Raw genomic sequence first — 25,163 nt, forward strand, 5'->3', positions numbered from 1 at the left:
TCTTGTATTTTCATTTGTAACAACTTGTTGCCTGCAATTTTGACGTAACTTATGAGGGGTTTCAGTGAGTATAGCTAGACAGTTTTCGATATCTACATTATGCTAATATTGTAAAGAGGAAGGATTTGGTTTTGTTTCTTTGTATTGAATAGGCTCTGAAACTACTGGACCGATTTAAAAACACTTTCTTTAACCATTAGAATCCTACATTATTTCTGATGACTATAGGTGGTACGAAGTTCGCCGGGTCAACTAGTCTAATATAAATGACAGATATTTTGACATGCGGAAAATTGATCAAACAGAAGCGCGAACACGCACCCCGAAGTATGGACAAGTTAGGCAACCCAAGGCGAGACGAAACTACGAGCGCAGTCTGATTCGATCGATTTCCCGCATAAGAGTAGGCGCACACCGTTGATTTTTAGTTGGCCGATAGTTTAGTCGGGCAGTTGATCAGTATTGGCATGTATGGGAGTGCGCACATTACGCCGATTCGATTTGGCCGATTCTTCATACAATTTAAAATCGGGCACAACTATCGGCCAACTAAAAATCAACGGTGTGCGCCTACTCTAAATGTACTGCGCCATGTGACGTGTGGATACAAAAAATCCTATGAGTTCTGAGGGCTTAGTGTGAGTTTATATCAAAGTCAAACGGCGTCGTCACTAGTAAGCGCGTAAAAAAATGGCATTAATGTATGACGGATTGTACAGCGCCCCTAGCGGCAACTTTCAAGGACTAAAATATTCGTATTTTTTTAACGCGTTGTACTTACATATTTTGTTTTGTAGATATTTTCTAAAAACCACAACAAAAAAATTGGACATGTACTATTTAGAGGTGTAATTTATTTATAGGTGATCAAAGGAAACTGGATTCCACTTTGATCACCCAGTAGGCCTAAGATGCGCGCCGTGATAACTTTTATCGACGTCAAAATGTATGGGCAAAATCGATAAAATGGCGTGATAACCGCTTATCGCGGCGCGCATCTTAGGCCTACAGGTCATCTTATCCATGGGTGATCAAAGGACACCAAATTGTCACTTGGAGTCCACTTGGATGATCAAAGCCAGGTGATCAAAGTGGAATAGACCCTGGAGAAGAACCCCTTCCCTTCCCCTTCTTTATTACTAGATCCAAAGGTAAAATCAGGACTATTACTAGGACTGCACTGTCTGTCTGTGTCACCAGCTGTTTCTCATGAAGCGTGATAGCAAACAGTTAAAATTCAGGTGATATAGCAACAAAGGCTTATTCCACTATTCCCCATTGACAATCCCCGTCAACGGGATTAGTGAACTTTTTGTTCACTATTCCCTGTTAAGGCCAATTGGAGCTTATAATGGGGAATAATGAACTAAAAAGTTCATTAATCCTCGTTATATTAGGATTTTATTTTGAACGTAATGGGGATTAATGAATTTTTTAGTTAATTATTCCCCATTATAAGTTCCAATTTAACGTTAACGGTTAATAGTAAACAAAAAGTTCACTAATCCCCGTTGACCGGGATTGTCAACGGGGAATAGTGAAATAAGCCGCAACAAGCAACAAATAACTACTAAAAACCATAAAATAAACATCTACCTAATTCTAAGGGGAACTCCCATGCAAGAAACGTGATAAGTACCTACCTACTTTGTTGTTCAATAAAAATCCATGGTTAAAATGCTGTTTTCTATAGCGGAGAAGACTGGGTACTTAATTTATGTAATTCAATTGCTATAATAGTTGGGGTGACACTGGTGGTGGGCAACTGGGAATAATGGGAAGTGATTACTTAGTTTGGGACTAGAGGCGCAGTCTAAAATGTCCAAGGATAAGTAATTATTTATTATTATTTAAATCTTTTCTGAATTGAGATTTTTGGCTTGAAGGTGCTCATCTTCTAATCCAGTATGAACTTTTCGCATTCAATTCATCCTTGACTACCTAGGTATCTTTGTGTACATTTATGTGCTTAGGTAATAGGTAGGTACCTATATTTTTAGTAATTTTTCTAAGTAGGTGATTTAAGATTGCCTAAAAGTATGGCGGGTAAAGACACAGGCTGGAATTTGGGTTTTCGCGATTGAAAAATCCGCCAGATGGCAATACGTAGACGCAAGGTCCAAATGCTGCGTGATTGGTGGATTTTGACATATCTGTCAATGTCATGTCAAAAATTGCTTACGTCACCTACGTCGACTCGATCACTCTCGATGCTTATAAACGTCATAATCATAACCGCGCCGCGTGAACAATCGTAAATACATTATGTCCTGCCTGTATTGTCGTAAGTAGCTAAGAAAACATGACGTACCTATAATGAGGATCAGTACTATTGTAGAAAATTCAATAAAACTAGTATCTACGTTAATCTTTAAGACATAAGAAAGATATATCTTTTTGAATTATCCAAATCGGACCATTACTTACGAAGATATTAAGTAATAAACATAGGCCGTTTTTGCCGCTAAAAGTCAACGTACGCAGGGCCGCGTGACGTCACTATATCCGAATCGAGCGCAGCCGGCGTACTATTGGGATGGAAAATATTTTTTTCCAGATAAACTATCAGTTTTAGAAAAAAACTTTTAATAACATTTATTCATCAAAATAAAGTAACCTATCGACCAGTAATTTTTAAAAATAAAAATTGTGAGAAATAAGTATCGCTATGTCCAAAAACCACCTTTTCATAGGATTCGATGCAATGCGGAGACGCGGTTGGGGTGAGTGTAACTTAATGATTGTTTGTATTGAACATAATAATACATAATATGATGCTAATACCCAGTTTCTGGCCTGGGGGGGGATAAGTCATACCCAGCTTATAGCCTGGGAGGAGGGGCAAGCCTTACCCAGCTTCTGGCCTTGGTGGGAGGGGGGGGGGGGAGGCAAGTCATACCCAGTTTCCGGCCTGGGGGGGGGGGGGGGGGGTAAGTCATACCCAGCTTCTGGCCGGGGGGGAGTCATACCTAGCTTATGCTTATGGACTGGGGGAAGGGGCTAGCCTTACCCAGCTTCTGGCCTGGGGTAGGGGGGGAGGTCAAGTCATAACCAGTTTCTATGGGCTGGGGGAGGGGCTAGCCTTACCCAGCTTCTGGCCTAGGGGGAGGGGGGGGTCAAGTCATACCCAGTTTCTGGCCTGGGGGGGGGGTATGTAATACCCAGCTTCTGGCCGAGGGGGAGTCATACCCAGCTTATGCTTATGGGCTGGGGGGAGGGGCTAGCCTTACCCAGCTTCTGGCCTGGGGGGAGGGGGGGGGGGGGGTCAAGTCATACCCAGTGTCTGGCATTTCTGGCATGGGGGGGGGTGTCATACCCAGCTTCTGGCCGAAGGGGAGTAATATCCAGCTTATGCTTATGGCCTGGGGGGAGGGGCAAGCCTTACCCAGTTTCTGGCCTGGGGGGAGGGGGAGGGGTCAAGTCATACCCAGTTTCGGGCCTGGGGGGGGGGGGGTAAATCATACCCAACTTCTGGCCGATGGGAAAGTCATGCCCAGCTTATGACCTGGGGAGAGGAGGGGGGCGGGGGAGTCATACCCAGCTTCTAGGCTAAGATTAAATAGATTTTCAGGAGGGAGCAGCTGTCCTTTCCTGCAGTAGCTGGCCCGCCCATGGGAACGGCGAATAGATAGGTAGATACGTAGGTTTAACTCAAAAAAACTAAATAACAGGTAGGTATTGCGTGTACATCGAAATGATCTTCATAGCAATGTCTTGTAGCCTAGGCAGAGTGTATCAGCTATACCTTATTGTTAGAAGTAAATAAATTAATACATACATTTTTATATTTTACTTGGAAGAAGATATGACTCTAACAACAAGTAGGTAGACTTATAAGATTTATAAATTTAATTATTGTTAATAATATTTAATAACTGTTATTTTGTATTGCTGTGCCCAACCGGGTGTGCATTTGTATGTTAGTACCTAGTACCTAACAATATACAGTGTATCCATTATGTGCAATAAATAAATAAATAAACACTTATGAACACTTTATTTGAATAAATCGCCAAATATACCAGCACCGCGGAGACCCCAATCGCGTCTCTGCGTTCCATTGAATCGTATGAGCGTATGGATTTTTTGCGTTATTTTTCACAATTTCTATTTTTAAAAATTACCTATCGATAGCTTACTTTATTCTGATGAATAAATGTCATTACAAGTTTTTCTCTAAAACTGATAGTTTGGCTAGAAAAAAATATTTTCTATCCACGCAGTACGCCGGCAGCGTTTGGATCGGATATAGTGACGTCATCGTCCCCGCGCCGGGCGGTCAGTGAACTTTTTTAGTAATTTGGCCATAACTTCGTAAATTGTTGTCGTAGAACAAAAATTTTTGGACTGTGTATTAAGGATTTCTTAGCCCTATAAATCTGCATTCACAGCTAAAAATCGAAATGATCCTCATTGCAGTAACTCGCCGAGTCTCGCTGTGACGTAGGTTGGTACCTACCTAGGTACCTAAGTAATAAGTTTACTGGCTTACTGCATAGAGCAAAGTAATACCACAGAATAAATAATAGTAGGTAATACCACAGAATAATAATAAGTACTACGTACAGAAGTTTTACTTCGCGAAGGTATTTAATAAAATGTATGCTCAATGTCATTAACAATATGGTGTAATTTAGCTTGTCTCAAGAGTCAAGCACCATTTTGTTGACAAACGTCAGTGATCGGCACTGCGCCGAAGCTATAGGGCTGACTTTGTTAAAATGATGTGACGTGAGGTGCCAAATTGCGGAAAATGGCGGAGGAAATACATGATTTAGCATGAATTATCATGAATAATATTAACTACTTATTTACCTCTCAGTGTCTTGAGGCAACTTAAAAAAGTAGGTAGGTACATTTTGTGTTTTTATTATTATTTAGGCAGTTAAATACTGCACAGTATTTAGTACACCATTTTCTTCCATCATACACAAGAATACGCGTGCGTGAGTCAATGTTCGCTCGTATGTGAGGCCTTGTCGAATAGTATCCTGTAGGTGGGCCATCGTGCGTGTTTTGTTTTCGATGTAAACTCGCGAAGATGAACAGGCCTGGTAATACATAGGAATCTATGATCTAATAGACGCAATTAAGACTTACATAATGTCACCTACCTACCTACTTTCTTACTTATTTTTTTATTTCTCTTTTTTTATTACACACACCATACCAGAGCCATCTACTTGAGTCGTACCTACCTAGGTAGAGTAAGTAGTTAGAGACATAACGTCACTATACGCTGCACATCACATTGGCAGACAATACCGAGGCGCTATAGCGCGATTACTTTTTGAATTTTCTGGTGCCAAATCTTGTTCAAAATTTGTCCCCAAGAATATCTATATATATAAAAGAAAGTCGTGTTAGTTACTCCACTTATAACTCAAGAACGGCTGAACTGATTTAGTTGAAAATTGTCAGGGAGGTAGTTTAGAGCCAGGAGAAGGACATAGGATACTTTTTATCCCGTTCGAAATTAAAAAAAAGTCTGATTATTTATTGCCATTAAGGCGGAACAAAGTTCGCCGGGTCAGCTAGTTATAAAATAAAAATTAATTAGGAAGAAAGACTTAACTCATTATTTTAAGGTAGATACGAGTGGTACGAGGTAGGTACTTAGTTATGTAATTAGTATTGAAAACACACCACCTACCTACAGTGATTTAGGCCCCAAGTAAGTAGGTAGGTAGTGCAGCGGTTAGTATGATCGATATAATCATAATCATAATCATTTATTTATTGCTTCATAAGTGTACATAGACCTAAGTAGGCCTATTTTAAGGTACCTACTAACTCATAACCTGTACTATACCTACTGTAACTAATGCACCTACTTAACACGCCATTGAATAGGTAGGTAAGTATGTGGGATGGTGGGAACTTGATCTACACGTTAAAAAACTCTCCTCTTCTATCTAGGTAGGTATCTAACATACTTTAAGTAAGCCTGGGTACAAGTACCAGGCAAATAAGTACAAGGCAACAAAAATAAAATAGGTACATACACTTTTCCATTTTGAACCTTACGTACCTACATAATTGAGTAGTTGTTATTTACCCTCCCTTTCTGTCACCACGTGCTCCTGATGTTCTGAAGCATAGTCTATGTCGATAGATTACCAACAAAGATATACCCTTCTCGCTCGTTTGACCGGCTCACGTGTTTTTGAGCGTGAACGCTGTTATGACTAGGGTTGTCTTGCTTTCCATCAATAAACTTATCGATAGCCAACTAAGTAGGTACTATCACAATAATATTAAGTACAATGTACAGAAGGTTTTCTTCACGAAGGTATTTAAAAAAATGTATGCTCAATGTCGTTAAAAATATGGTGTAATTTAGCTTGTCTCAAGAGTTGAGCACCATTTTGTTGACAAACGTCAGTGATCGGTACTGCCATAATAGGGCTAACTTCGGTAAAATGATGTGTGACGTGAGGTGCCAACATACATGAATAAGCATGAATTATATTTGTGTTTCTATTATTATTCATGGAACACTTTTGTCAGAGTGGTCGTGGTCATCATTGTGAATCACAATTCAGAGTGATGTTCCTCGTAATACGGCGCCATTCGCGGACTGCAGCTTTCCGGGTACTTTCGCTAACCGAGCACTTAGTTGCGGCCTTGATCTGGTCCGTCCATCTCATTGGTGATCTAGCACGTGGTCTGGTGCCCTCAACTTTTCCCTGCACTACGAGACGCTCTATGGAATCATTACTGCTGCGCCGAGATACATGGCCGAAGAAGGTTAAAATGCGTGACTGAACCGTGGTTGATAGGCGCTGTCTGATGCCGAGTTCTTTTAATATGGAGTCATTGGTACGAAACTCGGTCCAAGATATTCCCAGCATCCGTCTCCAGCACCACATCTCCAATGCGTCAATCTTCTTCCTTTCGGTTTCACGAAGAGTCCATGTTTCCGAAGCATTAAGGAAAATGGGGAATATTAGGCAATAAACGAGCCTGGTTTTCGTGTCCTTGGTAATGTTTCTGTTGCCCCAAACCTTCCTCATTTTGTCCATAGCAGACCTAGTGACTGCGTTGCGTCGCTTGATTTCGTCTATGCACCCGCCTTCATTGGATATTAATGCCCCAAAATAAATGTATGATTTAACAACCTCGCAATTCCCTGTGTGTAATCCCTGGTAAGTTGTTATTGGCGCGGTTAACAATCATCATTTTGGTGCTTATTATAATCATGCTTCGCTTCTTATAATCATGTTTATTTCCGTAAGTGAGGTTCTGAAAGAAACAATAAATACTCATTCTTAACTCCTTTTACAGTCATAATTTCACTAATTTTAACTCCTACTCATAATATTATGCTCTGAGAGGCTCATCCAAAAACTTGTTAAAATGCGAATTGATTTCTACATGTATGATACTAGAGTTAAACAAATTTTAATAATCGATTATTATTATCGACAATAAATTGGCATCCCTAGTATTATATTAGTTCAGACAGTTTGTGATAGTGATGTTAATTGGGTATCCGATACGTAAAATTATCGATAAGAAATGAAATGAATAAAAAAAATTCATTGCAAATGATTTATTTACAAATACGATAAGTGTGATAATCGCATAATGCTTCAATTATTAATTTACAAATACGATAGGTGATAAACCTTATATTTTAGATGTACCTACCTATTAGGGGCTGATTTTTCAATCGTTGGATATTTTCTAACCACGGAATAAAATTGCAATTTTGACATAATTTCCCATAATACTGAAATTGTCAATGAGCCAAATTTTATTTCTCAGTTATAAGTTATTCTTGATGATTTTTGCAAAATTTCACCAACAAACAATTTTAATAAATATAGGTTCAATCAGAATTTAAGAGCTGTAATAAAATTGTCATGGCAATGTATTGTTTGCTGATTTGCTGTCAAAAGCGATATAAAAAAGCCTTTCGCCATCCGCAGTCCGCTACGTTCTATCGTTCGCGTTGGGGTTATATAAATTTATTTTTTGATATTAATGTTACGGTTAATGTGATAAATTGAAAATTATTAATAATAACCGGTTATTATGAATAATCACCGACAGTCGCGGTAAAAGTGATAAATTAATCACATTTAACAGTGATTATTTAATAATTCAACCTTAGTAGGTAACAAATTTCATAAAAGAGAACAACATCTTGTGTACGTGCTCGTGTACAACCAAACTTTTGAACGTTTTGATATCATATATTAATATAATTTGGCATAATGAGTTTGGAATGTTTCTTGCATAATATTACTTTTCCATGGCCCTTGGGCCACCCCTAAGCCGCCTATTTAGTTTTATACACACATAAATGACCTCATATTAATCACATTTACCAAATCATGCGGTAATTATTCATAATAACCGGCGATTATTCATAATTTTCACATTTATCACTTTGACCGTAACATTAACACTAATAAAATAAACCCCAGAGGAGAAGAACAATTCGCAGTTTGTTTCGACGTTTTACAACAGTTAATAAATACAATAAACGATTCGTAGTCTGATAATATTCGATACAAAAATAATCGATTTCGACAAGCGCGATACGTCCCTAAATATTCAGCTACCTACCTACCTACTTGTTGAAGTTTTCTTTCTTGCAGAAGTATCCTTGTTTTGTGAATTTGTTAGCTTATTTCGGGTAAATCAGGAAATATGCCTACCCTATTTACGTCAATTAAGGAATATTACGTGAGATTGATTACTACTTGAAAAGTGTTGAATTCGCGAACTTGAACCAAAGCAGCAGGATTGTGATTGTGTTTTGTTTGAGAGTGTAAATTTTTCCCATTGAATCGGATTCTGAAACTTTGGCAAAGAAATGTGTTGATTGTTGTCATCAAAGGTAAGTTAGTTAATTTCACTGTAAGTTGGAACTATTATCTAGGCACTTTTTCGTTGTTTTTTTATAAGTATTATTACTGAATATTAATTAGTTCTTTAAAATAAGATTTTAACATCACAGTTTATTAGTAAGTACCTACCTACTTGAATTCTATTCTATATTTCTATAATTCTATTCTATAATTCCAACAGCAGACCCACTCAAAAAACTAAGATTTAATTTTAAAACTATGCATAGGTATGTTGTTGACTGTTTCAATGATTTGTTAGGTTTAATTACTTCTATGTACCTATGTTAAAAAGCCTTTTCCATAGTGCTGTATTTGAACTGAAAGTCCTTCATAAATAATTTAATTAAATTTATCTTTGAATAATATTTACAACTCAATTAATATTAAACCTAAATAAATAATAGGGTTCTCTTTCTCTTCAAGTACCTACAGAAAAGTACCTATCTACTTTATTACCTGCAAGCTGCAACTGCAACTATGCCTATCAAATTCTGAGAAAAATAATTAAAGCTATAATGGACTAAGGTACGCTATTTGTGCAGGGTCTATGCCTATTAGCTAATTTATTTGGTTTGCTTGCATACAAAGCCTTGACATTTCTCATGCAAAATATTTCACAATGATATTCAAGCGACGGCTTTTAAACATAGAAATAGGACATTAATCCTTCAAGGCCCGCGAATCTAGACACAATAGATAATCAATTGTTATGACATTAATTAATCCCGTCTGGGACTCAAGCGGTTAATGCACTGTAACATTTTCTTAAGGCGCTATGCTATTCCCTCAACTTGTAACATGAATTGGAATTATTAAAAATGTTCTAATAAGAAAATTATTATTCTTTAGTCTTGTTGCATATTAGTGCAGATTTATGCATGTTTAGGGATATTTTACAAAATCGGCATCCCATGTCTGGTAACAGGTAGTAAGTGAACTCATCTTCACTAATCTTCAGGTTAAATTAATGTTAATTAAATGCAAATTAATTATCTAGATTTGATTAAATTCTACCCTACTCAATTTGACAAGAAAGCATAATGAAATGTCGCTGTTGCATCCTCCATCTTGTTAAATACTTGCTGACACTACTTTCTGAATTGAGATTTTAGCTTCAGTGTTCTCATTTCCTACTTAATTATGAACTTGAGCCTACAATCATAACTCATATCATACTTAAATAAAGAATAAGCATTCTCAAGCTCAAAATGTCAATTATTTTCAGAAACCAGCCGTTAGGTACTTGTAGGCATGGTTTGTAGGTGCATTATTTATGAACATTTATTCTACTCGTATACATAAATCTATACTTTATATTATTATAATATTATAAAGCTGAAGTGTTTGTTTGGTTGAACACGTTGATCTCAGGAACTACTGGACCGATGTGAAAGATTCTTTTTGTGTTGGATAGCCCATTTAACGAGGAAGGCTTAAGGCTATAATTTACATCACCCTACAGTTAGTAGAGGCTAAGCAGTAAAGCCTGGACCGGCAGATGGCCAAAGAGGCCGCTTTTGTGCAGGCGTGGTTTGAGCCATCCGTGACGACTGCAAACGTAGACCTGGCAGCCACCCAACTACGGGAATCACTGACCGAAGTGTGCGATGCTAGTATGCCTCGATCGCGCCGCCCTCCCCCTCGCCGCGCCGTCTACTGGTGGTCAATGGAGCTGGCAGAGATGCGGGCCACCTGCAATGCGGCTAGGAGGGCCTACACTAGGAGCCGACGCCGCGCAGTCCGAGATCCATCAAATGAGGCCCGCCTCTATAGCACTTACGTGGAGGCGAAACGGGTCTTCAAGACGGAAATCAGCGCCGCCAAGGATCGGGATAGAGCCGAGATGCTGACGAGCTTGGATGAAGATCCGTGGGGGAGGCCGTACAAGGCGGCCAGAAATAAGCTACGCCCTATCGGCCCCCTGCTAACCGAGACCATGGAGCCGACTTTGTTGGATATGGTTGTGCAGGCGCTCTTTCCGAGTCAGCCTGCCTCTTTCACCCCACCGCAAATGGCCGGTCGCGACAGGGCAGCTAGTTCAACCGCTCAGGACGCTCCTCCTTGTATCACAAACGGGGAATTTGGCGCGGCTATTTTAAGAATCCGCGCCAAAAAGACGGCTCCTGGCCCCGATGGTATCCCGGCCAAGATGGTGGCTCTGGCTTCCTCAGAACTGGAAAGTCGGTTCCGGGAGCTTTTCGACCAGTGCTTTGCTATCGGAAAGTTCCCGAAACCCTGGAAGGAGGGGCAGCTGTGCCTGTTGCGCAAGGAGGGTCGCCCAACTGAGAACTGACGGAAAATGGGCCCAATCTTTCTGAGGCCCAATTTGGCTTTCGGGCAGGCCGGTCGACCATTGACGCTGTGTCCCGCTTAAAAGGCCTCGTCCAGCAGGCAGTGAATACAGGGGATGGCGTGATGGCTATATCTTTTGATATAGCCAACGCGTTCAATACCATCCCCCACACCACCATATTGGAGGCGCTTCGATACCACGAGGTGCCTTCTTATCTAGAGGGTCTGTTGGCCGACTACCTGTCGAACCGAGAGATACTGTTCGTGGACAGAGCCGGCCAACTTCGACGGCATGGCGTCAAGTCCGGTGTTCCACAGGGGTCCGTCCTTGGTCCGATCTTGTGGAACATCGGATATGACTGGGTCCTGCGCGGCGCCCTTCCCCCGGGCATGGACATCATCTGCTATGCAGACGATACCCTTGTAACTGCCCGGGGGAGGAATTATGACGAGGCGGCCTGCCTGGCCGCTACAGGTGGCACAACGGTCGCCAACAGAATAGGGCGTTTGGGGCTCGGAGTGGCTCTCCATAAAACGGAGGCCATCTACTTACACGGGCCCCGTAAGAAGATCCCTCCTGATGCCCATATCATGGTGGCAGGTGTTAGGGTCGATGTCAAGGCCCAGTTCAAATATCTGGGCCTAATCATTGATAGCCGGTGGCAGTTTGGCGCACATTTTGCCAACATGTCGCCGCGCTTAAGAAAGGCCTTCTCGTGGCTGCTCCCAAATTTGAGAGGTCCTAGGGCGAAATGCCGACAACTCTATGCCGGCATTCTTAAGAGTAGGCCCTATACGGGGCTCCCATATGGGTTGACACCCTTGACAGGAGGGGGAACGCGGCCCACCTCCGTAGACCCCAACGGGCCATCGCCCAGAGGGTAGCCAGGGCGTATCGCACCGTCGGCTTCGACGCAGCATGCGCCTTGGCGGGGACCCCTCCCTGGGAGCTAGAAGCGCATGTCCAGGCCGCCGTTTACAGATGGATGGCGGCCCAGAAAGAGCGGGGCGAACACCCCGCCTTCGAGGAGAGGGAGGCGGTTCGGCGCGAGGCTCGTGAAACTGTGGTCCAGCAGTGGGCAGACCATCTCGCCGTTGCCGAGTCGGGCCGCCGAACCTTGGATGCGCTCGCGCCGACCATAGAAAGGTGGCTCGAGCGCCCGCACGGGTACCTTTCCTTCCATTTGGTGCAGGTGTTGACCGGGCACGGATGCTTTGGCTCATATCTGCACCGCATTGGACGGGAAGAGACGCCGTCCTGCCACGCGTGTCGCGGCGGTGCGGAGGACACGGCACACCATACCCTTGCGGTATGTGCGGCGTGGGCTCCGCAGCGCAATACGCTTATCGCGGCGGTAGGCCGGGACCTTGTGCTGCCTAGTCAAAGTCTGCATAGTCAAAGCTATGCTGGACAGTAACGAGGCCTGGGTGACAATGGCCACCTTCTGTGAAGACGTGATGTCTCAGAAGGAGGCCGCGGAGCGAGAGCGCGAGGATGATCCAAACGCGCCCTCGCTCCGGCGACGGCGGAGGGGTCAGAGGAGGCGACAATGTGATCGCCTCCAGTTTCCTCTCCTCGGTGATGGCCAGCGGGCCGGAGGCGTGGGGACGCCCCCGCCTGCATTGCACAGGCCACCACCACCGTCGGACGGGAACAGCTGTGTGCTTCCAGCTGCTCCTGTCGCCCCCCGTCCCGGGGGGCTTGTAGGGCCCGACGTGTAGGCGGGCAATCGCCGGGAGGGGCTGTGGTAGAGAAGGCTTTGTCCGGAAACCCACAGTTTCCTCCCACTTATGGCGAGTGACGGAGCACCGGGGTCTTTTTAGTGGGTATGCTTCGTCCTTCTGACTTGGTGAGCCCCACATAACCTACCCTGTCCCCGCAGGGTAGGTATACGATTCAACGCATTTTTTCCCCGTAAAAAAAAAAAGGCTGAGCAGTAAAGGTTGCTAAATCAGGAAATGTTATTCAAACTATTTTCACATAGTATAAGAAGCTAGTATGAAATATTAGTCAATACTCAATACTTTATTGCATTTTTCAGTGTAGGTAGTGTATTTATTAGTCATGCAGCATTCTAAGCAACAGTGTAATTCCAGGGTCATTTGCTACTTCTTGTAAGACCATGGTTCTGCTTTTCTTTGAGCTCGAGGGTTGATGTTGCAAAGACATGTATAATGGAAGCAAACATCTAAAGATAAATTTAGAGTATCAGGAAGTGAACAATTTTTATAAAAAAAAATGGTTTTTATTATTAAAAAAAATATTGGAAATCGAATAAATTTTTAGTATCATAATATTTCTCACCGTTCCCCAATAATTCTAAAGCACAACTTCATTCTGGTCTTAAAAACTTAATTTTAAATTACCTGTAAATTAATATAAGATTTTTATTTGCATTGTAGGTAATTAAATTAAGTAGTACCTATTTGAGTTGACAAAATAGTGACGTCACTGGCTAGTATTGCCATACAAAATCTATGGGAGTCTCATTTTGACAGTTTAAAAAGTATGTAAGTATGATTGGTACTTTGTTAATGGCAAATACCTTAATCTTACTGGGTTTTTAGTAAAAAGGTTGTGGATTCTCAACAAGCTTTATGCATGCTTAAAATGACATCCTTAACTTGTCATTGGTTCAATGCAAATTAAACATTATTCAAGACTCACATACTGGCTGGATAGGACTTACTAGCAAACTGAAATCTATACTAATATTATAAATGCGAAAGTAACTCTGTCTGTCTGTCGGTCTGTCTGTCTGTCTCTCTTTTACGCCTAAACCACTGAACCGATTTTGATGAAATTTGGCATAGAGATAGTTTGAGTCCTGGGAAAGGTCATAGGATAGTTTTATCCTGGTTTTGGAAACAGGGACGCGCGCGATAAAGTTTTTCTGTAAAAGACAGGACAAACAAAATTCCACGCGGGCGAAGCCGCGGGCGGAAAGCTAGTAATATGAAATAAACAAAACCGGCCAAGTGCGCGTCGTGCCACGCGCAGTGTATTCCGTAGTTGTCCGTCGTTACAATATATTTCAGAAGTAAGCAATTATTTCATCTAAAGTACCTACCTAACTTTTAATATTTTTTTCTTCTAAGGAATTTCTATTACGTATGAAATTTTATAATACATGAGTTAAACGACTATTAATATTAAACTAAGTGATCTATCTTAACCGTTATAGTTTTCCTGGAAAGTTCATAAAAAGCACTATCATTATGATTTTTTTCAGATTTTTCAAGCCAATAGTTTAGTTTTTAGAGTTTATAATAATTTTAAACAATTTTTAACGTTTTTGAGTTAATTGTCCAAATTACCAAAAAAGTGTCAAGTAAACCATCCTGTGACCAACTAAAACTCACCCCGGCCAAGCTGGGGGCAAAAGCTATCTGTACCTCTAGTACGAAAAACTTTCGAGTTCGTTTCGTTTGCGTATTCAAAGTGCCATCGAAAAATGTTGTATGAAAAATTAAACAGCGCCCCCTATAGGTCATAAAAAGAAAAATACACCTAACTTTCGATTTTCTTTCGTATCGAGTTCAAATACTAGGCGTGACGAAAGATGGATTTTGTATGAAATAACGTAGTACGAACCTAATTTTGACAATCAACGGTCGTTTCGTTGTCGTTGAAATCATCGAATGTTGTGTCACTGTCAATTTTGTTGTGAGAAGATTACGTTGATATAAATTTTACGTGTTTTTGAGGCTTAAATGTGGAGATTATGTGGTCGGCGAATTTATTTCCTTGTTTGGCATCATTTAGATTGTTTAGATGCTTTAAGTTAAGAGATTAGGAAGCATCCCAACAGTGAGTAAAAAAATATATTTTGTGGACATTTTTCCTAATGTTTGTTTATTTCATATCTAATAGGGCAACATAATAAGGAAAAACTTAAATCCTGATGTTGTGGTTGTTGCAGCGATACCGCCTCAAAGTCGATAAACCTGCATTTTAGTAGATTTTTTTTTATTTATTTTTTTTATGCATAACAAGGCAGGTATTTGACCACAATCGCACATGATGTTAAGAGGGATGCAGTCTAGGATGGTACATATCTGCCCTGTAAGATACCTACTTATGTGACAAATTGCCGGAAAGATAGTCTTATGGCAACAAAAAGAGTGTCCTTGGAACACAAGGCAAGTACATAATTTATTCATACATTCTGTCTACTCTACATACCACATGATTTCTTTGTCATTTGATAGATAATAATTATTACAGGTTATATTATGTGCTATGCATTAAGATGCATCCAGTTCATACCAAGGCACTGATGGTATGAAGAAGCATTTGGAATTACTTAACCAATGCTCTCAATACCCCCAACATATTCGGAGAAGTAGGTAGGTACTCATGCCTACATAAGATTTATCCATGAACTATTTTATACAAATGTCATATGCATTCAGTTCTTAAGATCATACAGAACAAAACACAACAGGGTGATTCCATACCTTTGCTCGTAAGTGTTTTAGCCAGAAAGTTTTAGATCTTAATAAACTTATTTACCTAAACTAATAACTATAAAATTAATGTTATAGTATTCTACTCATCAACATTTATTAATCATTACAGGTACCTACCCTACCCAAACCTTACAAAGATCCAGCTCCGGCACAGAATAAGTAATAGGACTAAGGTTCCTAGGCACTGTAGCGAAATGTCATCGTGTGGTTGGCAATACTGCTTCGGCTTACCAACATGAGGACTCGCTAGGCAGGCGGCCGCCAGTTGACACTTCGTACTATTAGACTCGCCCGCGAATTATAAATAATTGTGCAAGTAAAATGTACTGTGTTTAAGCTTATGAATAAACCACGTTATCAAACTTAGCGCGAGTTATATTTTCATAGAATCTCTACAAAAGTCACTGATACAAGATGTTTTATGGTGCCCACCAACCGGCACCAAATTGGTGACCCCGACGTGATGTGAAACGCAACCTCCACACCACCACCATCTTCGGCATCAGCCTCCGCCATCCTCACCATCTCCGCCACTCCGTCATCAGCTCCAGTCTTCAACAAGCCAGCATCCAGCCTTCAGGGACCATCGCAGAACGCAACCGACCTTCCTGGTTCCTCGGCAGCAAGCAACCGTCACTTCACTGGTCACGGGTACAGCTCTGGCCCAGCTCCACGCCCGACCATCGAAGACGCCTCCGCTCACTATCCCGACTCACCGTGGATAGAGCACCGCAACCTGCTCGTCTCGACTCACCGCAGACTTGAGCACACTGGCACTTGTAAGCTCATCACGCACAGACTGCTGAGCTCATCCTGACGTCATCCACCTCCGGTTCTTCCGGGGGGAGTGGTGTGGCGACACCGACGATACGCCACTACAAACTATGTACCAACAGATGGCGCTGTCACTACTACACTATGGCACAACTCCGTCGCTCATACAAACCTGCATCGCGGTGACGGAGTTTTATATCCTGCCAAGTATATATAGACAAACCAAGATGGTGGAAATTGGACCTTGGTCCCCGAGCATAACACCCGCTCGGAAGGAAGCACTAACATCTAGCTTCCTTATTGTGGATGAACATCATATCCCACAGCACACTTAAGAAATACCATCAACACTTGCGGGCAAATAGACATTAATGGGATTAAAACAAAATATATGTGTGACAATTTATTTAATAAATACTTATAAAACATTAAACAATATTTTGAATTTCAATTAAAACATAGGTACTACCTAACAGTTTTAATTTTCTATTAATAGGTATGATACATGATTGGTAATCAATCAAAATTGTTATTCAAATTGCTGAGAGTTTTAATGGCTGGCTGCTCATGGTTTCATATATTATCATCTGGCTACTCGGGTTTCCTCTGTAAAAGAAAAAGTAATGTTAACTAAATACTAATTTAACTTGCCATCCTAACAATCAATATGAAAGGGCATAACATTTCAGTTTGTCTAGAGAATGCATAGGTAAGTAGGTACCTACTTAAATAATAAAGATTCAATTATTGCAATCAACATACCTTTGACTATTCTTTTCCTGTCTTGTTAGGTCCAAAAAAGTGAGGCTAAGAACTGCAAACCGCTGCACTTTGCCTTTGGACTTCCACTCGCCAAAAGCGAGATCTCGATGCTCTTGCAGGATTTTTGTTAATTTCTAGCTGTTAAATCTTCTCCTCCATTCCATAAAATCTAAAACAAGATAGAATTACAATATACATATTTAACTACATGATTTAACTAAAAAATCTTTTCACTTGCTAATTTAATTTACTTACCGATGTCTCATCATGTTAACATCGTTAAATGGTCTTTATTTACTTTAAAACATAGCTTTATATTCAAATTATTTTATTACGACTTCTAATAACATTCTAAGAGGTTAGAAAATACGTCAAAACAAGAAAAATCCCTGTCTTTTCAATGTCAGACGTGTGTGAGCGTGTGGCTGAGTGTGATTTTACAGTAGAAAAATAGAAGATAGATTTGTCCACGAAATTAATTTATTACAACAGTAGGAATACACAATGGATAGCTCTTTTTATTTTCTATGACACAAGTGACAATCAACAGAACATTGTTTCTATAGCAACTTAAATTTATTCATAACGCCGCTTTGCTTGCCAGCTACATTAACAAGACGAAAGATGTTCCGAAATTTGTTTACCCAACAATATAAATATTGATTGGTAATAAATAATAATGGTTTTAAATACTAACATATTAAACAAACAATAACACAAAAACGTATAAACAATTAATGAGGCGTTATGAGCATTATTCATCTTTGTAACTTATTTTTTTAAATTTAATAACAACATCTTAAAATAACGCAGCATGTTTCGGACGGAACACACCATTCCATGTTAAATAAAAAAAAAACTTGTAAAATACTCTATGACTCGTCGAAAGAAGCTTCTTGGCCTTGCGTGCCGACGAAAGAAATTAGAAAGTTAAGCTAACGAGTACGATCCTTAATAAAACAAGAATGAACGTTTCGAGTTCGAACTCGAAACGTACAAAAATTCGTCCTCGTCTTGAACTCGAAAGTTTTTCGTACTAGAGGTACTGGTTCGAAGTCAAATCGAAACCTTATAATGTTTTAGTTTTAAGAAACTGATTTCGTGAGAAATGATTGCCTGAGCTAGGCATTGCAGTGTTCCCGCCGCGCCTGGCGTCTTTCCGTCACGTTGTGAACTTTCAAGAAGCCCGTGAACGCTCGCCTAAACCGTGATCTAAACAAACAAAAGACCCGTGACCGGCGTAATGTTTACCAAGTTTTGTGTAATTTTTTTTCTGTACGGGCTCTTAAGTCTAGGTAATTTCCTAAGAAAACGACGTCTGATCAAAACTTTCATAAAGAACTTTCCCAATACGTCGTCTGGCTGGCTGTGGCAATAGTCAACTATTTTGAAATTTAAGCTTGTTTCGAAGAGGAAAAAGCAAACTTTTTTTATCCACAACGAGGAAGCTCTAGGCCTGCACCTCACGTGATGGTTTAACCATTATAGTAATACATTGAACATGTACCTATTCTTGTTAAGATTTTACAATGGTATTGATTGGTGTACAATTAAATGTTGGTGAACCAAATAAATTAAATAAAAAATAAAATAAAAACCATTAAAGATAAACGTGCAAAATTCACGTTAAAACATTAAAAATAATCGATATAAACGTATTGTAACGTTAGCAGTATAATGGCGTTCTTGTTAGTAAATAAATAAAAATAATAAATTAAAGGCTGATAATACTGTTTTTGGAAAAAAATATGTATTGATGTTTATTATAAATAATGAGAATTAACTGAAGGAACGTCATTTTATAGCTATGCACAATCTGCACAAAACGTTACAACAATACAAAAGTTGAAACTAACATGACCTATTGTGAGTCATCTAAAGTAGTAGACACCCATATAATTTTTAATATACCTATTACCTTTTCTACACTATTTCTAATCTACCCTAAATTCACAACGGAATTTATGTTATTTAGTTATTGTAAAGCTAGCAAGCTATCAAGTAAATAAAACCGTTTATGTTTTAAGAAGTGATCTTTTTTCACGTTTCCGATGTTGGAGGAAGTTAGGATCACCTGTTTTAGGGCGATTCTCTGTAAGCTCGTAATCGGCTGTCCCGGCCGATTTTTTCAAAAAGCAATTAAAATGTAAACTTTGTCCCCAGAATTTTAATACAGTCCCCTGCCAAAAATTTAAATTCATAATATAAAAAAAGTATAATAGTTACGATGTTTTTTTTTGAGTGAAATGAAACGCAATTGCTATAAAATAGGCAACCTTGCCGAATGCGGCGTTGAGATGCCTATTATTTTAGTGTCAGAGCGTCATTTGTGAGGTAGACACGCGCTTGAATCGCTACCACACACAGTCCTCTGGTAAGTCATTATATGCATGTTAATTACTTAATAATCTCTAAATAAAGTAAATTGATATAATATTATGTCTCAATTGATCGGTAGATTCTTAAAACACTATTTAACATCATTTTCGTAAATATTGTGAAATCTAACCGATATACACAGTACCCTGGCAACAGTCCTCTGCCTGAAATTGCACGAATATGTGCATCAGGTCGCAAGTGTTATTCCTGGTCCATCCTCGGCTTTCCAAATATAAAACACTAACAATGAGGCAGCAAGGTTCTGGGGTAGAGGCCATGTACCGGAAAACGCAGCGAGAGACAAGCGATAGCGAGCCACCTTGTGAGTGGACCGACGACCTCATAAAGGTAGCAGGCGCTGGATGCAGGCCGCTCTACCAACTGTGCGATGTGGAAGTCATTGCGGGAGGCCTATGTTCAGCAGTGGACGTCCAGTGCTGTAATGATGATGATGACTAACAATGAAAAGTGTCAGCTGCTTTTGCAACAGTGGTTCTTGTGAGCATTATAACGGAAGATTTTGAATTTGCTGAACCTGAATTGACCACAAATTCCCCTCAAAGATTTGATGATGAAATAGCAGGAACGGGTGGTACTCGGAATTCAGTGCCTCAGAGGTAAGGTTAATTTTTGATATGAATGTTTATTAAGGAAAGTTGTTATTTCTGTTAATTTTTTATAAAGACATTTTGTTTACTATTGATTTGCTATAAAATAATAAATAATTTATTAATTTAAAATGACTTTTTCTTAAAGTATAACAGTCCTCTGTCTCAATTAACAGTCCCCTGTCATGATTTCTTGAAAAATCGCTAATAACTCGGAAAATATTAATAATTTCAGTGGGACTCCTTATCTAACTAAAATAATAGTCAATTTTCTTTGAAATGGAACACGGTTTTTTGGAAAATGTTAAAAATAATTGCCAGGACAGCATTTTTATGGGACCTGTACGAGCTTACAGAGAAATGCCCTTTACTTTGTCACGTTCCTTCAAAAGCGATCATGTAATATCGCTCACCAGTAACAATTAAGGAAAAAGGTTTATATTACGTCTTTGTACCTACCTAAGCCGATTTACGTGAACGTGAAATGTTCCCTTGTCCAGTTACCACATCAACCTGCCACCAAAGTCCTCAATCGATATTTGATTTTATGAAAAAGATAATTAAAGTTAAATAAAAGTATAATGAGGAATTCCGTAATTTTCGGGTAGGTTAATCTGCTAGTATTCGTGCCACGGTGTAAAAAAGGAGAACGTAAAATGTTGCTGGGGAAAAAAGGCACCCTTCAAAAAGTCGGAAAAACATCGGATTTCGCAAGCCGACTAGACGGTCTCAAGCGCAGACCGTCCATTATCCAAGTTCACGCGAATTTTTTGCAACTTTCTAGTTCAATTTTCACGCGATCTTGTAACCCTTCACGCGAACAGGATACTCTTTTTAAATTCTTTGGTAAAAATAAATTTTAAGGTATGGAATGCACCTCTGATCAATGCTGGGAACCGCTGGTCATTCCAATATCAATGTCGTCTAGTACCTACCTATCTTGTAAAGTGAACAATTCTAGCCAGGCAGTCAGTCAGCACATAATAATAGTAATTAATTATTTAAACCTGGCAGACTTGCGCCATGTCAGACCTTAGAAGCAAAGCTGCAGTAGGTAGGTACCTACATTTAAGACAGAAACGGGTGATTTTTTTCACCAACCTGCTACTAATAATGTAGTGCTTCTTTAACTACTTACATATTACTGAAATACAAACAAATTATCTGTCTTATTTTAATCAAACTGCCTTGTCGGGCAGTCGTCCTACCTGACGTTTTTCACATAATGTTTGATTGCAATGTCCTTCTCTTTACGAGAGCTAATACCTATGGGACCATTGACGTCAGACAGGGTTGTGAAACTACAAATAAATTATCTTGAAATTTGGTTTGCTTGAATGCTATAATTTCATTAAGGAAAGTGGTGTAAGGTGGATATTTTGCCCTACTTTCAATGAAAAGCTTAATTAGTAGCCATTGTTTTTTATGAGAAATATGGAAACTATTCCATATTATCTCCATCTCGGAAGACGAGTTTTCCATAAAAGTAGCCAGATCATTAGAAATCGTTACGACAATCGTATATCCCACAAAAGCCTTGATCATGTTATCTTTTATTATTTCTATATATTTTATGTTACGTATATACCTACGTACATTGGTGCTTGCAACGTGTTCGTACGTCTGATTTTGTGATGTAACGCGTACATTAAACCAATTACTATGATCGTGAGATCAATTTTAAACTTTATCGTCATCGAAATAGAGATCCCAATCAGCCGTTCACGTTGCGTTGGCGTGGCTCGTAGCACCGACTAGTGGCCGGCCACGTGCTGCCTTCGAACCGTCACCGGCAGCCAATACGTACGTATTGGCGTCTACGTTTACAATTCTCGACGCCAACAGAAACTGTTACCAAAGTTAATATTCTTAATAATAAATAGTATTACAATTGCGACAGTGACATTCTGTTTAAACCTTTTCACGATTAAACCACTAAAACACATTTAAAAGACCCTGAAAAGGGTACTTAGGTACTAAATAAAAATATTGAATTTGAGTTTAGTAAAATTTGGTAATATATGTACTTATGTAGATAGTTTGAGACCCAGGACAAAACATAAGGTAGTTTTTTTATCCAGTTCTTAAAAGGGCTCGATATAGTTTTTCTCTGACGGAATTGTCGCGACCAAATCCGCTGGCATAAGCTACTCATTCCATGAACACCTATCCAAAAAACGGTCTCAGTATGTCAAGAAACAAAAAACCTTAGAATTTATCTTCAAATCACTTATTAATAAATATAGTAATTAATACACCTTCGACTCAAAATGTTTACGAAAGAAACTGACATTTATAACTATTATCACAGAATAAGTAATAGTACAGGTACAGAAGGATTACTCCGCAAGACGATTTAAATAAATGCGAGTCTTGCTACGACGCGATACAGTGGAATTCAGCTCGCACAGCACTACGTACCTACAATTTTATTCACCTACAAGTTTTGTCTCTTTCTATCGCGTACCTCTGAACTCTTCTTACGCTGTTAGGGTTGCTGTCTAGTAGTGTCTAGTAAAAAAATAATTAATCTACTTATTTGTAATGAGGTACGTAATGTAGGTAAGTACGCATTCATTAAATGGAAAACCTTGGGAGAGGCCTTTGTCCAGCAGTGGACGTCATTAATTGGCTGAAACGAACGAACGCCTTCTGAGCAGTAATCATGGTAGGTTAGGTTCCTATACTATCCTAAGAATTATTGATTACCTACATGGCCAACATACCTTTCAGCATTTTTGGGAAGCGAAAAAAAAGATAAATCCGGTAGATTTCTTTTCGAATTTAAACACCCGAACCACAGAATAAGTAATAGTACAGGTACAGAAGGATTACTCCGCAAGACGATTTAAATAAATGCGAGTCTTGCTGCGACGCGATACAGTGGAATTCAGCTCGCACAGCACTACGTACCTACAATTTTATTCACCTACAAGTTTTGTCTCTTTCTATCGCGTGCCTCTGAACTCTTCTTACGCTGTTAGGGTTGCTGTCTAGTGAAAAAAATAATTAATCTACTTATATGTCATGAGGTACGTACCTCATGACACGTATGTATGTAAGTACGCATTCATTATGGAAAACCTTGGGAGAGGCCTTTGTCCAGCAGTGGACGTCATTTGGCTGAAACGAACGATCGCATTCTGAGCAGTAGTCATGGTAGGTTAGGTTCCTATACTATCCTAAGAATTCTTGATTACCTACATGGCCAACATACCTTTCAGCATCTTTGGGAAGCGAAAAAAAAGATAAATCCGGTAGATTTCTTTTCGAATTTAAACACCCGAACGCCGCACAATAATATTTCTTTCTCTTTATGTCCATTTTTAAATAATACTTCGATCATAGAATTAGGTACTACAACGCACGCCAGCGTCCTGACGGGCGCGCGCGTGACACTCGACTGATATAATACCCGCCGGCGGGGCGCTTCGCTGTAGGTAATTATCGGATGTACCGCGCGGAGTGAGCCAGGCCTGCTATTATGCAATTTTGCTGAGGACTGTATTCAAATATAAATATTTGGAGTCAAGTGTAATTAAAGTACCTACATAGTAAACATTTTTTTTTTTTTTTTTTTAGTATAGAATATATTTATTTGTAATAAATGTGGTACATACATAGGTGTTTTAAGTTTAATTATTGAGCATTGCACATTTAGCTAAATTTTAGCATACAAATATTCATTACAAAATTAATAAAATGTCACACTATTAAATTACATTACATTAGAGATTGATTATTTAGGAATTCGTCAATTGTATAGAAGACATTTTGTATGAGCCATTTTCGTAATGGCGACTTAAAACTAGTGTAGTTTTAAATGTAAATTGAGTTCTTGAAATAATTTTAGTGTTGAAGTTCACAAACATTGGCTATGAAGTCAATCCACGATCAGTTAGGTACTCAACTCAGTAATAATAACAGCTCGGTGTAAATGTTATTCCGAATCTGAGCCCCGATTACGGTAATATTTAACGTCTACAATCCAGACACGCTTCTCGATTCTGCGATACCATTGGTCGTTCAACAGCGTACGTCAGCTGTTTTGACCAATCGTATTGCAGAATCAGAAACGCGTCTGGATTGTAGACGTTAATAAAAGTTACCGTAATCGGGGCTCAGATTTATCTGTCAAAAAAAAAGTGTCTATTGGCGCAGACGCGCTTGTAAACAACCGTTTTTTTTTATCGGACTACGGCCCGATTTTTTCGCCATATTTAGCGGTGGTGTATGGTTTTTAACCCATTTAAACCGATAATTATTTTTATAAATAAAAATTGATTTTTCAACAAAAACTTACGAAGGGAAGCATAAAAATCATGAAGAAAAGAATTAAAAAATAATCTATAAATAGGGGGCCGTGGGGAGCCCGTACCATATTAGGGTACAGCAAAACATAGTCGTTGTTCAAAGAAGATTTTTATTTATTTTTGTATGATATAAAATTACATAATCACCAGTATCACATAGTCCTAGGATCTCGAAACGACCAGTCAAGGTGTCAGCTAACTCCATACCAAATTTTACTAAAATCGCTCCAGCCGTTTAGACGTGAAGAAGTAACAAACATAACACACTCACACACTTTCGCCATTATAAAATTAGTGTGATTCAAAGCGTTTCTTGTTCAGAACATTAAAAATTATCCAGGCTCTAATCCATACTCTACCTACCTAATAAAGTTACAAAAACCTCTGCAGATAGGCTTTCAAAAAGAATTTTACATGTAATAGATTCTTGATTTTGATTGTTAATGTATTTTAGTCAACAACTCATGTTGCTATTTCCGTTTTCCAAAAGAGCAAAATTCTAAAGCCGAAATTAACTTTAAAACAAGCCAAATTTTTGCCTTCAAATTTCATATTTTTATGAATTAAGGGACTTCCGACACGAGGCCGCAACCACGAGGCCCATAAGAAGGAAAAATAGAAATTTCTGGAAATACATCAAAACGATTTGAGCCCTTTGTTCTTTTGCCCTAAGTTCGCCACATTTTTTTAAATGAAAGTTA

General features: G+C 39.4%; 1 protein-coding gene and 1 long non-coding RNA gene across 2 annotated transcripts in view; one reads left to right on the forward strand and one right to left on the reverse strand.

Annotated features, from left to right (window-relative positions):
* The first annotated feature begins 8,582 nt into the window (after positions 1 to 8,582).
* Positions 8,583 to 25,163, forward strand: part of LOC135086880 (period circadian protein) — an 81,051-nt gene continuing 64,470 nt past the window's right edge. Inside the window, exon 1 of the mRNA XM_063981712.1 lies at positions 8,583 to 8,851. The gene's annotated coding sequence lies outside the window, so the exon portion shown is untranslated. The remainder of the gene's footprint in view (positions 8,852 to 25,163) is intronic.
* Positions 16,932 to 17,849, reverse strand: LOC135086483 (uncharacterized). The gene is made up of 3 exons (XR_010260499.1): positions 17,418 to 17,849; positions 17,163 to 17,331; positions 16,932 to 17,006 (listed from the first exon to the last, which is right to left on the reverse strand). It is a non-coding gene; the product is annotated as an uncharacterized LOC135086483 (long non-coding RNA).

The sequence above is a fragment of the Ostrinia nubilalis genome, chromosome Z, assembly GCF_963855985.1.
Source record: "Ostrinia nubilalis chromosome Z, ilOstNubi1.1, whole genome shotgun sequence".
Taxonomy (NCBI): domain Eukaryota; kingdom Metazoa; phylum Arthropoda; class Insecta; order Lepidoptera; family Crambidae; genus Ostrinia; species Ostrinia nubilalis.